A 15,718-nucleotide genomic window follows, 5' to 3' on the forward strand; every position below is an offset into this window, starting at 1 on the left:
TATCAACAACAAAATTACAGTATCAAAGATATTATGCAACATACTTTTAATTTTCTGATTTTTATGATAAATGAAGTTAATAATTAACCGGCTCTCTCCAGTTTTCTATTAAGTACATTCTTAAAGGCGCCTTTTCAGAGTAAAATTAGAATAAAAACTTCTCTACTGATCTCTGAGTCTGAATCTGAAAGTAGGTCTAAGCTACAACATTCAAGTAGTCCATGGAAAGCAAATGTTGACTCAAAAAAGTTGTTGAATTTAATCACACGGTGAGACCCATAACCACACTCGTATTGCCAAAAAATAAAATTTAAACTTTTTTTCTATAGAAGATTTGTGAAATTATAAAAGCTTGTTGTTGTTTCTTTTCCTTCAAGAACTGATTCTCGAAAGGCGAACTATATTGCAGCTATTTGCCAAAAATTTCACTGGATGCTCATTTTAAGCTACAAGTTAGATTTTCTTATTCAGTTCCTTGATTTACAAAATGAGTATTTGCAGAATGATCCAAACAAGGCCTAATGTCATCTCAAAGTGAATTATACTATAAGACTTAATTAGACTCTTTTTTGTTGATCAAAAAGAAGCACAGTCGATATTGAAAAATGGAGAACATCATTTTAATTAAAAAAAAACAGCACAGCGGAATTGAGTCTGTTGTAAAACTGCAAACGTTTTCGTCTACAATCTATATCATTTGTTCTTCTTCCAGCCGAGAGCATGATGACAAAGTCTTGCTCGTTCAAAGAAGGCTAAATGATGCAAAGAAGGTCATGATGCAAAGCCAAAAACGTTTGCAGTGTGTTGGTTTTTTTTTGTTATATGAGAAGTTTAATATCATCAATCGTGCCAGCAGCCCAACATGTTGCAAAATTATGAGATTTAGATTAGGAAAACTTTGAAAAAACTATAGAAATATTTCATTCTTATTCCTTTTCATATACCACACTTTTAAATTTTATCACAAAGAGAAAGTTGACGTTTAGATATTAAGGAAAGACAAATGTCGTATTCTAAGAAAACAAGACTCGGTGTCTAAAAGTGATAGTTTGAAATTGTAAATTCTCATTGGCAATGGAACAGTGACAACCACATCTTCCGTTTAAATGATTTCAATTTTTAACAATCCAGTACAGCATGACTTTGATGACATTCTTCCAAAGTGCGCTGAACGTGAAACTCATCAAAACATGTAGATAGTAGGCTATATTTGTTTAAATTACGCTTTTTATATATCTATAAATGAATTGCCAACCGACCTAGATTTCTCTGTTAAAGTTGAAGAAGGGGAATTAATTTTCATGTTTAGCGTATTGAATTTCAAAAAGTTTATAAATTAATTGCAATTTTGAAATTGTTAAAATACCTAATTTTAAAATTGTCGCAAAACTTTGCAATCAACTGTTTTGCGCTTGTTGACGAATGCATTTTCCAATACCTCTTTTTCACACTTTCCACTTCACCACTTACCATCAATTTAAAACTTTACGTTTAAGTTCAATTCAACTTTAAGTTATGTGCTGGTACTTAGACAATTCATCTTTGCATAAAAAGAATTTGCTGCAAAAGCTTGGCTCTATAATTGATGCACAAAAGTCATCTGAAAACAAAATGGATCAAAAAGTTATTGGCTAAGCATTCATTCAACTGCCAGCTTGTATGTCATTAATCGAAAAAGCTAAAAATAAATGACAAAACTTTTAAATTACATAACTGAACAAGAAAAATCAATATGCAAAACCAAGATAACCTACGTTTTGCTATCACAATTTATTAAAAGCCCTCAAAGAGTGTTCAGGATATTAATCATTAGCTTACGTTTAACTAATGTAAAAAAACACCTCCAAGTAACCATGATTGAACTAATTGATCAAGTGGTGACCTCAAAGTCGGAAGTAAGCTGAGTTACATTAAAAAAATATAACTTTTATATGTTCTCCGCACAAATCTCTCTTGTTTTACATACCATAACAGTAAGCTACAATCTGCCTTTGCAAGTCTCTTATTTTTAATTTGCAGAAAACCTATTCGAACCATTTTTCTATAAGCTACGTTTAGTCATCAGCACAAGCACGGTTAGCCATCATTTTTTGTTGACCTCATATAATCGCATAAGGATTTAGCTGACGTTAAATGATATTAAAAGTGCTAGGACACTGAAACTATTAAACTAATATTTGCCTTGCTGCATTGTTGAAAATTTATAAATAAAAACACGTGTTACAAGCAGTTTTACGTAATTTATGACAGCTTGTTCTTTGGTAAAACCATTAAACTTTGAAAATTATTAACAAAAGTGAACTAGAAAATAACTTCCACATACAGCATGACATGCAATTTTATGTGCTTGTGTGCACATTTGTGTTTGTGCATTTTATTTATTAAAACTATCAGTTTTTGCTATTCAAAACTTTTTGGCCTCTTATTATTCAGTCGCCATCTCCGCTTGAAACAGGTTACGCACCAACATGGGTCGTCTGTTTCCGTGAGTCACGGTTGTGGGCTAGCGCGCAGTCGCCAAATTGAGTTCGAGTTCAGTCAATGCCTGGATGTTGTCGAGCCATCGTATTGGTGGTCTTGCTGTGGCATGATTAATGAACTTTGTATCACCAACGTAGGCTTATATATTGCATTGTCGAACTAACTTCCAATCATTTTTAGCAAACATTCAAACTTGACTGATGTTTGCTGTTTTATTTGTTGGTCGATATATATTTCATTGTGGCGTGTAGCGACATGTCCATGGATGATTTCATCATTGTAGCCTACATTGTAGGTGGTTAAGATACTGCAAAAGCTTAAACAAACAAAATGCCACAATTTGAAACAAGCTTCGTCACTAACTAAACATCGTTGTTTATTGGTTATTCAGTAAAGCAAAACTTGTTGCGTAAATCGTCGTCCTTTACCGTAGCCCATTGATTTTGATTTTTAGCGTTCGTTCCAATGAATAAAGGTAAAGGGGGGTCCCATACTTGATTCAAGTGTCGGGTATGAGAAGATAAGGTTCTCATTGTACTAAGCTTTCGGCACTAAGGAGAGTAGGGTGGCCAGTTCCTTTCTCTCGGCCGCCTTTACTTCAGCAACTACGCCCACCCAATTTATTACACCCTGGGTAGAAGTGAGCGGTGTTTTCAACAACCAGCTGAAGCCGGGAGTCGAACCAGGTTTGCATAATTGGAAAGCCAACGCCTTATCCGTTGCGCCACCAACATTGGAATTAATAGTCCAATAAATGCTAAACCGAAATTACACCCTTGTAGTATGAAATAAAAACAGCTTCTCATTTACATCACTAAGATCACCTACGTATTGACCAAGCCGTCGCAGTCAACAGATTGATAATTCCAAGAAATAGCTATCCCAGAGTCTTCCACGCCATTCGACCGTTTTATGTTCTTATCCAAATAGTAGTTAATCATGTGTCCTAGAAACCCCATCGGTATCACCGGAAGTAGCACCAAAGGTAGACCCAAGGGTATTGACGGAAGTGGGTATTGACATCTTGTGGGTATTGACAGGGTATCACCACAGACAGGGTATTGACAAACTATATAGGTATATTCGGCGCGTGACATCACTCTATGATAGTATTGGTTTATTAAATATGATAAATAATAATTGTTTTTGAAACGCGTTCCTTTCTTATTTTTCGAATCTGTTAAGAGTGATATTAATGAAACCGTTTTGTTCTTCACAGCTGGTGGTGGTTAGGCGTAAAACTCTCATAAGCAGTTTTGTTGTGGATGCACGAACTCAGCCTGCTTCCTGAAGTAGACTTTTATAAACTAGCCTAGCAAGCAGCTGGTACAATACACTCTTAGTCAGTTAACATTATCTAGTTTTTCTTGTGTTGTTAGATTGTCAGAGTATGTTAGTAAAGTTTAGATGTGATAATTTGTACTGAAATATGTTAGCAAAGTTTAATATTGAGTTGGATATGGAATAATTAAAGCTGAAACATATCCCCAAAGTTGATTTTAATTAGATGTTGAATTGGTATAAAAACGTCAAGAAGGTTAGAAAGAATAGCGATTTGAAAGAATAGCGGTTTTAGTTGAGTGGTTTGTATTAAAAAGTAGATTTTGATTAGACGTTGAATCAGTGCAGAAAGAAGGTTAGAAAGAAAAACAGTTTTGGTTTAACGGATTACATTCAAATTACGTATGAGCGTTTGTAAATGACCTGATTTTAATTATTTTTCATCTTTGCAGGAAATAATCTATTGTTAAGTTGCGGGAAATGTAGGGCCTATTAATAATCCTTATATTTGATTTTAACACGAAAAATTAACATCAACACTCCAAAGCGAAATGCGAAATGTTATATATGGACTACGCTACTCTACAATGCAGAAACATGGACACTGTCATCACAAATGGTTAAACAAGGAGGCTGCTCCGCCAGACCGACACTGATTGCAATAGCGAACAGCTCATCTTAAATTGGATACAAAATATAGCCTAATTCGAGGAAATTCTGAAGTTCGTTCAAACGCCAATGAAACTAGATTTTTTTTTTCATTTAGCTACTTCTTCTACTGAAAGAAATATACAAAGACTTTTTAAATCAAAATAAAATACATGGTCAGTACGGGGTTCGAACCCGCGACATTCGCGTTATTAGCACGACGCTCTAACCAACTGAGCTAACCGACCAGTTTTTTACTGGAAATCTTGTTGTTTAATAAAACCTATGTGCTGACGGACAATAGGTCTATTGGTTCGATTCCAGGTCTTTCCGAATACTGTGTTGCATTCTTATGGGGAGTGGATCTTTCGAGTTTCATAACTTGTCATTGATTGGTGGGATCTTTTGGTGATTTTATTGGTATATGAGGTTTCACTGTTGTTTGGAATGTTTAGGTTGATTGAACATTTCGTTGTACTTTGATGAATCTTTTAATCAGTGGAATTGTTTTAGTTCATTGTAAGGCAAAACCCATGACTTGACCGAAAAAACTTAATAAATACTGCATTTAATTATCTTGAACACTAATAAATACTGCATTTAATCATCTTGAACACTAATAAATATTGCATTTTATCATCTTTTCAGTTAATGTTGGTTTCAGTAAACCTTTATTTCACCAGGTCTTCGTTTCGCTGTAACAGCGGCTTCAGCTAAAACTTTATGGTAAGGTTTGATAAATGTAACTAGCCTGGAGTAATAGCTTGGTCAAAACAACATAACTTTAGGCTTATCATGCAGGAATAAATTTTACACTTTTATTTTAGATGATGCTAATACCAGCTAAACAATCAACATTTCTTTTAAACAACGAGAACACCCAAATGAACAGCTATAGAACAAATTGTTGCAACGTATACTTCTACAATCTGAGGACTGGAAAAAAATCAACAAACCTAGCGCAATCTACATCACAAATTGTTACCTTAAGACAAGCATAAAAAAAATACAAACTCCAGCAGAATGAGAGCACAAATTTTGCAACACGTAATGACACCTGCTGATAAAAACACACAAACAAATATCCAAACACAGATTTTAACGTTACAAATTTTGCAACACGTAATGACACCTGCTGATAAAAACATACAAACAAATCTCCAAACACAGATTTTAACGTTACAAATTATACAACAGAAACTTGTGATATTTTGTTATAGTTTTTTAAGCTTGTAAAAATAAAATTGCAATTTGTTGAAAATATTTTTTAAGTTTGTAAAAGAAAACTTAAGTTTGTCACTTAACATAATTTTGCATGTGTATGTTTTCATGTGTTAAACTTTCAGATTATAATTTGTTAAAACTATTTTTTTATGTTCAGTTTGTAAGTTATGGAACTTATAAGTTTGTAGTTTGTAAAACTATTTTTTTAAGTTGTAAATTATGGAACTTAAACGTTTGTTAAAACTAATTTTCAGTTGTAAATTATGGAACATAAAGTTTGCATCTCGTTAGTTAATGTTTTTTTTTTAAATTTATCAATCATACAAGCTGAAAGTTTGTAGCTTGTTAAAAATATTTTTGGTTGTTGGTTTGTGCAATTAAAAGTTTGTGATTTGTTAAAACTATTTTTCAGTTTAATAAAAGTTGAGTTTGTGAATAATTTTCGTGTTTATGTTATTAGAATAAAACTTTTAGTTTACGATTTGTCAAAACTACTTTTTAGTTTGTAAAACAAAACTTAACTATTTTTTTTTTATTTAAAATAATTTTTCATGTTTATGTTATTAGAATAAAACTTTTAGTTTACGATTTGTAAAAACTACTTTCTAGTTTGTAAAATAAAACTTAACTATTTTTTTGTTTAAATTAATTTTTCGTGTGTATCTTATTAGAATAAAACTTTATGATTTATTAAAATTATTTTTTTTTAGTTTTGTAAGTTGCAGAACTAACATTTTTAATTTCTTATTTTTTTTTCGTGCTAATGTTTTAAAAAAGTTTTAGTTTACAGTTTGTTGAAATAATTTTGTTTTCAGTTTTAAATTATGGAACTTAAAAGTTTGTAGTTTGTTAAAAGTATTTTTTAGTTGTTGGTTTTTGCAATGAAAAGTTTATGATTTATTAAAATTTTTTTTTTTTTCAGTTTTGTAAGTTACACAACTAACATTTTTAATTTCTTAAAATTTTTATCGTGTTAATGTTTTAAAAAGTTTTAGTGTACAGTTTGTTGAAATAATTTTTTTTTATTTCTCTCAAGAATAATACATCCGCTTATTTACTCTTTTCTTTTTAAGATAAAGTATTTCCAGCAACCATAAGCTTACTCCCAGCAACCTTAAGCGTATTTCCAGCAACTTAAAGCACACTTATGATTTGCAAACTCTTAAATTGTTTTTATAATCTTAATCTAAAAATCATAAAACACTTTGGATGTGTCTCATGAGACTTTTAAATGACAACACTGTTTACTTAGGGTTTCACCTCCATTCGGTTCTGAAGGTTTTGTTGTTGAGCTGTTGGATCCGTGATCGATCCCACGCTTACATTTTTAAAACGGATTAGTGTCTTGTTTATACTATGGTCACAAGTATTTTTTTTTTCACATTTTCAACCCCTGTTATTTTTGTTAAACACACGCATGGTTTACTTTGTAGATGATAAAATTTTATACTAGTAGCCTAGTTTTATGAAGCATATTACTTTAAGTGATTTATATTTTCTACCTGCTACAACTACAATTTAATTTCACATTCATTCTTAGCGATTTAGAGATTACTTATGTATATTCTTTCTATTCCATAAGTACAATTCATCTGTAAAGATAATAATTACCTATAACTAACTGTTTTGAAATAACAACACATTATTTTTGAATGGTGGTAAGTTGTATTGCATAAATCAGTCTTAATGCTGTTTTATTAAAAACGTCTTTGGTAGGCTTCATATGCGTTGCATTTTACAAACTCCAGAACCACTCCACAAGATTGTTTAAGAAACAGAAGAAGTCACGGAGTTGCATTGTTTTGATGAAATGCTTTGACGGGTAAAAATTTTGTAGTATTGACGTAAATTTACCATTCAAGGGTTGGTAGTTTATAAGTTTATAACACAAGATTCACTTTAGTTTCCTTGTTGACTTGCATAAGTAACTAATCAATGTTGTTTTATGAACTTTCATGACAGGTTGCTGTTTCGTTAGGGTTCTTCAGTTTTATAACGCTCAGTGCTTAAACTGTTTTGTAATTATATCTTACCTAATATGTAACCTCTAACAAATATACCAAACTATTTTATCACATTGAAAGATGTTTTTCTAGTAACCCATTGTTTTATACGTTCTATATGCCTCTAACTTTATGTAATGATTTTTCCACATCTACTTATAACCTAATTTCAGTGAGGTAGGTACATTTAAGCCAACAACTTTCTATGAGTATCAATCCACAACTAAATTTTTTCACTTCAATTCATTGCTGGGTGAAAGCACACAAGCAGATCTCGGAAACAAAAGATTATTTTATACCAGTCCTAATACATTGTCTTGTATTACATCCAAACTTCAAAATTTATCTGTTACACTGATAGCTTACAGTTAGCATATCATAATCATATTAAATACAAGTACGTCACCACAAATATTTCGAACAAGTGTTGTGGAAGGAGCACCACTTTGGTAGACAATCACTGTGGAAAGGTGTGTACAGATATTGTGACTTATCTAAAAAAAAAAAAAAAACGTTTACTCAAGCAAAAGATAGATTGTTGTTGTGTAACAGACAGTGATCATCAAAGCTGAGTGATTTAACAATTTTGCATCTGTGTTTAGTGAAAAGTATTACGTAGATATACATTTTTTTTTCCTATTTGTTTCTAGGATCAAACACAATTTGATGATATTTTGTACATGTCTTAAAAAATCGTTTGACGTTATTTTGAAAATGTTACACAAAATTTAAGCTTTACCTTTGGATTTATATCTGAAAAACACACGAGTGGCGGTAAAATACCATGGATATGTAAAGACAGAAAGACTAGTTGGTAAACTTATTACGTTTTGAGCCAATAAGATCAGAGAAAGACTAAAGAAGAGGAGTTTGGAAGAGATTAAAGCCGTTGTACTGTAAGATTAAGTGAAGATAAAGAGGATGAATCTACTGTCTGGAAGTAATAATTAGTACCAGGTGTATTAGTATTAAATAGACTAACCACAAACCAGTGTATTCTAAGTGAGATAAGGTAATAAAGATGAAGCACCAGGAACATGTGACCAAAAGACAGTTCAAGAGGAACCAAACAATAAGTTTAGATGTAGGGGTAAGATAAAAGAGTTAAATGAAACATGGAAATCTTTACTAAAATATGGAAACTATTAAAATATACGGTCTTCACAAGCAATTTGTTTGACATGAGGATAAGCATAAAAGCGGAAAATTGTTCAAATAACATATTTTTAAGAATTAAACATTACACAACATACGACAAAAGAAAGTCTGAGGAACTGATTCAATGGTGAAAAGACAATAGAAATAGTTGCGGATAATGATAAACAAATCTTTGCTTAATGGATCTGTTGAATAAATTGGTGTCATTGGTTTGCAGTTGTTAAAAGTAATCATCACGCGTAAATGCTATGGTACTATGTATCCAAGTAGAACGTTCAAGTAATTTTTTTATGTTTAAACGTAAGTTGATGGTAAACAAACCGGTAAAGTCGATTACAGACCAAACAATTGTTAAAATCTACGAACACAAAGTTTTTTGATGTTGTGAAACAAAATTATTGCAACTGGTTTGGCTCGTGGTGATAAACGTGGATCATTTAATAAAGCATCATCATGTGTTTTCAAGCATATTTTCATCAAAACCGGTTTAGACCTGTTGAAAAGTTACCATGAAATGCATCAGACTGCTTGATTTTTGTTTAGATCTTGTAAAACACTTAAGTTACACAAGAGGCGGAGATATTAACAAAAATTTGCCAAACAATAACACAATGAAAAAAAAAATCGTACTTTTACGTGATGTAAATAAATAAACATTTTTGCCACAAAATCAATTTGAAACGATATTGTAATCGATTTAAAATAAACCGCTAATTTCATATAAATCGTGTTCAGACTTGTTTTAAAAAAATGGGTTATGTCGATTCTAAACGAATGGATGGCGTTATATGGTTGGAAATAATTAATACTTTTGGTATTTCTGTATACAAACAAGTAAAATGTTATTCGTTATATGTGTTTAATTTTGATTCAGTTTCAAAATTGACATTTTGTAGGCACAAAATTATCGCAAATCACGAAGGTTACATCATTCTAACTTGAGTTTCTTTATTTTTATCCACCGTTTTTATTATAAGTAAACTCGTGATAAGTAGATTGTAGCTAGAAAACACGTAAAAACCTAATAAGTTGTTGCAAAAGTGTTGCTAAAACCTGATTGTTTGTCAGAAAATAGTAAAATAGATCAAAGGTAAAGCGATTTTTCATCTATTTATGTCGGAATCTGAGCAAACAAAAGGGACTTATTGGCAAATTTTTAGATGTCTATGTTTTTTATGTGAAAAAGTGAATCTTGTTGTGATTAAGAAAAACCACAACCGTGTGTACAAGCAACTGACGTGAGGTTAAGAAACAAAACAAACAGAATTAAGTGCTAAACATTAACCCAAAAATCGAAATACTAGATGTGGGATTTCGATCCCACGCGGACTTTAGTTCATTGGTTCTTAAGATCAACACCTTAACTTAGTGTTCAGTACGCATGACCAAACTAAAAATTGTTATATTACGTCTGTTTTAAACAACATAAAACAGTTTATTGCAATTTCATTTAAAAAATGTTTTGACTATGATAAAACAAAGACGTTTAAAGTCATAATTCAACTGTGAAAACTCGTGATCATGAAATTATGTGCTATAGCAGGTGCCTAAGCTTTTCAAACAGGAGATGCTAGCAGTTTATTAAACAGGGGCGTATCCTCAATGGAAGCAAGGGAAGCATTGCTTCCCCTGTCAAAATTCAAAAAAGAGAAAATTATATTTTTCAATAAAACGGTTTCGTAATTTCTTGACCTGAATACAAATTAGAACGGTTTCTAACTCCTGTCCCCGTGTAATTTCAGCTCGGTTTTAATTTCAAAAAAGTTGGAAGCTTACGGAAGCAAACATTCGTATCGCTTCCCTTGCTCTCGTGTTTGCTATACTAAGAAACAAGTGAGAGACTAAGGAAAAAAAGCAGAGCAAAGTTTGCGCGAGTTACGTTTCTTTTAACTAATCCACGGAAGCAATTTTTCAATCGCTTCCCTGTCGCAGGGTTACCAGATTGGCCAAATTCCTCAAATTAGGCTGTTTTGTTGAATTAATTCTTCAAAATGCATAATAATAATGAATATTTCTCAAATATTGTAACCTTACCAGATGAAACCATGTTCACCATTGTTCAATATATGTTCTATACTTGTTTAATACTCGTAATGTGGCGGATTAAAACTCATCCACTACAGTCCTTTTATACTTGCTATTTTTCGGGCTATACTTGCAGAATTATTTTTGCTTCAATTTATTGAAATCCGCTAAAAGTCATAAAATCTATGTGCATTTTATTATTTTTAATAGAAACAGGTAAATATATCCATTTTTCCTTTTTGTCTAATATTTTCCTTATTTTTGGTCTTTTTTTGTATTATTTTAGTTTTTAGACCTTATCATAATCTGGCAACTCTGCTTTGTTGGATATTGCGCCCGTGGGTTGAAATTAAAAAATTTAAAGCGCTGTTATGGTTATAATATCGGCCTTGTAAGCAAAAGTTTGAGCCAAATGTTGGCTTTACACTGCTATCCTGGCTGGATAGACTTTGGCATAAGACAGGATATGTGATGTCTAGGCTAAACTTGACTGAAATAAATTCTGGCTTAAGCTACTACAGCAGTAGTTAGCTGTAGCTGAATTTTTGGTGTTTTCCAATTTTAGCCGCATTTTTTGCCCGTTCGTGTGTAAGAGCTACCTTTAATAAGTTAATAGCTGTTTATCTGCTTATAAATTTTATACAAACATTACCCTAAAAGTGTTTCCAGAAAGCACATTAATCCATTATTTGAGAGTAATTTTGCAAAAAGATTTCCGGGGGGGGGGCATGCCCCGGACACCCTTAGAAAACACGTGCCTTCGGCACGCTCTGATTCCCCACGACTTTTATTGCTTCCCTTGCTCAACCAACCAGGATACGCCACTGTTATTAAAGGGTGTCATCCAATTAAGGGAAGCGATTAAGTTGTAAGATCCACTTCGTTAGACGAATTTGATAGGAATTAAGGAACTATGGGTTCGTTTTTATACAAATCAATCAGTGTAACAGATAAATTTTGAAGTTTGGATGTAATACAAGACAATGTATTAGGACTGGTATAAAATAATCTTTTGTTTCCGAGATCTGCTTGTGTGCTTTCACCCAGCAATGAATTGAAGTGAAAAAATTTAGTTGTGGATTGATACTCATAGAAAGTTGTTGGCTTAAATGTACCTACCTCACTGAAATTAGGTTATAAGTAGATGTGGAAAAATCATTACATAAAGTTAGAGGCATATAGAACGTATAAAACAATGGGTTACTAGAAAAACATCTTTCAATGTGATAAAATAGTTTGGTATATTTGTTAGAGGTTACATATTAGGTAAGATATAATTACAAAACAGTTTAAGCACTGAGCGTTATAAAACTGAAGAACCCTAACGAAACAGCAACCTGTCATGAAAGTTCATAAAACAACATTGATTAGTTACTTATGCAAGTCAACAAGGAAACTAAAGTGAATCTTGTGTTATAAACTTATAAACTACCAACCCTTGAATGGTAAATTTACGTCAATACTACAAAATTTTTACCCGTCAAAGCATTTCATCAAAACAATGCAACTCCGTGACTTCTTCTGTTTCTTAAACAATCTTGTGGAGTGGTTCTGGAGTTTGTAAAATGCAACGCATATGAAGCCTACCAAAGACGTTTTTAATAAAACAGCATTAAGACTGATTTATGCAATACAACTTACCACCATTCAAAAATAATGTGTTGTTATTTCAAAACAGTTAGTTATAGGTAATTATTATCTTTACAGATGAATTGTACTTATGGAATAGAAAGAATATACATAAGTAATCTCTAAATCGCTAAGAATGAATGTGAAATTAAATTGTAGTTGTAGCAGGTAGAAAATATAAATCACTTAAAGTAATATGCTTCATAAAACTAGGCTACTAGTATAAAATTTTATCATCTACAAAGTAAACCATGCGTGTGTTTAACAAAAATAACAGGGGTTGAAAATGTGAAAAAAAAAATACTTGTGACCATAGTATAAACAAGACACTAATCCGTTTTAAAAATGTAAGCGTGGGATCGATCACGGATCCAACAGCTCAACAACAAAACCTTCAGAACCGAATGGAGGTGAAACCCTAAGTAAACAGTGTTGTCATTTAAAAGTCTCATGAGACACATCCAAAGTGTTTTATGATTTTTAGATTAAGATTATAAAAACAATTTAAGAGTTTGCAAATCATAAGTGTGCTTTAAGTTGCTGGAAATACGCTTAAGGTTGCTGGGAGTAAGCTTATGGTTGCTGGAAATACTTTATCTTAAAAAGAAAAGAGTAAATAAGCGGATGTATTATTCTTGAGAGAAATAAAAAAAAATTATTTCAACAAACTGTACACTAAAACTTTTTAAAACATTAACACGATAAAAATTTTAAGAAATTAAAAATGTTAGTTGTGTAACTTACAAAACTGAAAAAAAAAAAAATTTTAATAAATCATAAACTTTTCATTGCAAAAACCAACAACTAAAAAATACTTTTAACAAACTACAAACTTTTAAGTTCCATAATTTAAAACTGAAAACAAAATTATTTCAACAAACTGTAAACTAAAACTTTTTTAAAACATTAGCACGAAAAAAAAATAAGAAATTAAAAATGTTAGTTCTGCAACTTACAAAACTAAAAAAAAATAATTTTAATAAATCATAAAGTTTTATTCTAATAAGATACACACGAAAAATTAATTTAAACAAAAAAATAGTTAAGTTTTATTTTACAAACTAGAAAGTAGTTTTTACAAATCGTAAACTAAAAGTTTTATTCTAATAACATAAACATGAAAAATTATTTTAAATAAAAAAAAAATAGTTAAGTTTTGTTTTACAAACTAAAAAGTAGTTTTGACAAATCGTAAACTAAAAGTTTTATTCTAATAACATAAACACGAAAATTATTCACAAACTCAACTTTTATTAAACTGAAAAATAGTTTTAACAAATCACAAACTTTTAATTGCACAAACCAACAACCAAAAATATTTTTAACAAGCTACAAACTTTCAGCTTGTATGATTGATAAATTTAAAAAAAAAACATTAACTAACGAGATGCAAACTTTATGTTCCATAATTTACAACTGAAAATTAGTTTTAACAAACGTTTAAGTTCCATAATTTACAACTTAAAAAAATAGTTTTACAAACTACAAACTTATAAGTTCCATAACTTACAAACTGAACATAAAAAAATAGTTTTAACAAATTATAATCTGAAAGTTTAACACATGAAAACATACACATGCAAAATTATGTTAAGTGACAAACTTAAGTTTTCTTTTACAAACTTAAAAAATATTTTCAACAAATTGCAATTTTATTTTTACAAGCTTAAAAAACTATAACAAAATATCACAAGTTTCTGTTGTATAATTTGTAACGTTAAAATCTGTGTTTGGAGATTTGTTTGTATGTTTTTATCAGCAGGTGTCATTACGTGTTGCAAAATTTGTAACGTTAAAATCTGTGTTTGGATATTTGTTTGTGTGTTTTTATCAGCAGGTGTCATTACGTGTTGCAAAATTTGTGCTCTCATTCTGCTGGAGTTTGTATTTTTTTTATGCTTGTCTTAAGGTAACAATTTGTGATGTAGATTGCGCTAGGTTTGTTGATTTTTTTCCAGTCCTCAGATTGTAGAAGTATACGTTGCAACAATTTGTTCTATAGCTGTTCATTTGGGTGTTCTCGTTGTTTAAAAGAAATGTTGATTGTTTAGCTGGTATTAGCATCATCTAAAATAAAAGTGTAAAATTTATTCCTGCATGATAAGCCTAAAGTTATGTTGTTTTGACCAAGCTATTACTCCAGGCTAGTTACATTTATCAAACCTTACCATAAAGTTTTAGCTGAAGCCGCTGTTACAGCGAAACGAAGACCTGGTGAAATAAAGGTTTACTGAAACCAACATTAACTGAAAAGATGATAAAATGCAATATTTATTAGTGTTCAAGATGATTAAATGCAGTATTTATTAGTGTTCAAGATAATTAAATGCAGTATTTATTAAGTTTTTTCGGTCAAGTCATGGGTTTTGCCTTACAATGAACTAAAACAATTCCACTGATTAAAAGATTCATCAAAGTACAACGAAATGTTCAATCAACCTAAACATTCCAAACAACAGTGAAACCTCATATACCAATAAAATCACCAAAAGATCCCACCAATCAATGACAAGTTATGAAACTCGAAAGATCCACTCCCCATAAGAATGCAACACAGTATTCGGAAAGACCTGGAATCGAACCAATAGACCTATTGTCCGTCAGCACATAGGTTTTATTAAACAACAAGATTTCCAGTAAAAAACTGGTCGGTTAGCTCAGTTGGTTAGAGCGTCGTGCTAATAACGCGAATGTCGCGGGTTCGAACCCCGTACTGACCATGTATTTTATTTTGATTTAAAAAGTCTTTGTATATTTCTTTCAGTAGAAGAAGTAGCTAAATGAAAAAAAAAATCTAGTTTCATTGGCGTTTGAACGAACTTCAGAATTTCCTCGAATTAGGCTATATTTTGTATCCAATTTAAGATGAGCTGTTCGCTATTGCAATCAGTGTCGGTCTGGCGGAGCAGCCTCCTTGTTTAACCATTTGTGATGACAGTGTCCATGTTTCTGCATTGTAGAGTAGCGTAGTCCATATATAACATTTCGCATTGGAGTGTTGATGTTAATTTTTCGTGTTAAAATCAAATATAAGGATTATTAATAGGCCCTACATTTCCCGCAACTTAACAATAGATTATTTCCTGCAAAGATGAAAAATAATTAAAATCAGGTCATTTACAAACGCTCATACGTAATTTGAATGTAATCCGTTAAACCAAAACTGTTTTTCTTTCTAACCTTCTTTCTGCACTGATTCAACGTCTAATCAAAATCAACTTTTTAATACAAACCACTCAACTAAAACCGCTATTCTTTCAAATCGCTAT

The 15,718-nt window shown here is 31.3% G+C and overlaps 2 non-coding genes across 2 annotated transcripts; one reads left to right on the plus strand and one right to left on the minus strand.

The window, feature by feature from the left end:
• Positions 1–4,584: 4,584 nt before the first annotated feature.
• Positions 4,585–4,658, minus strand: Trnai-aau (transfer RNA isoleucine (anticodon AAU)). Its single transcript has one exon. It is a non-coding gene; the product is annotated as a tRNA-Ile (tRNA).
• Positions 4,659–15,095: 10,437 nt separating this feature from the next.
• On the plus strand, positions 15,096–15,169 carry Trnai-aau (transfer RNA isoleucine (anticodon AAU)). Its single transcript has one exon. It is a non-coding gene; the product is annotated as a tRNA-Ile (tRNA).
• The last annotated feature ends 549 nt before the right edge of the window (positions 15,170–15,718 follow it).

Source organism: Aplidium turbinatum, chromosome 17, assembly GCF_918807975.1.
Source record: "Aplidium turbinatum chromosome 17, kaAplTurb1.1, whole genome shotgun sequence".
In the NCBI taxonomy this organism is placed as follows: Eukaryota; Metazoa; Chordata; class Ascidiacea; order Aplousobranchia; family Polyclinidae; genus Aplidium; species Aplidium turbinatum.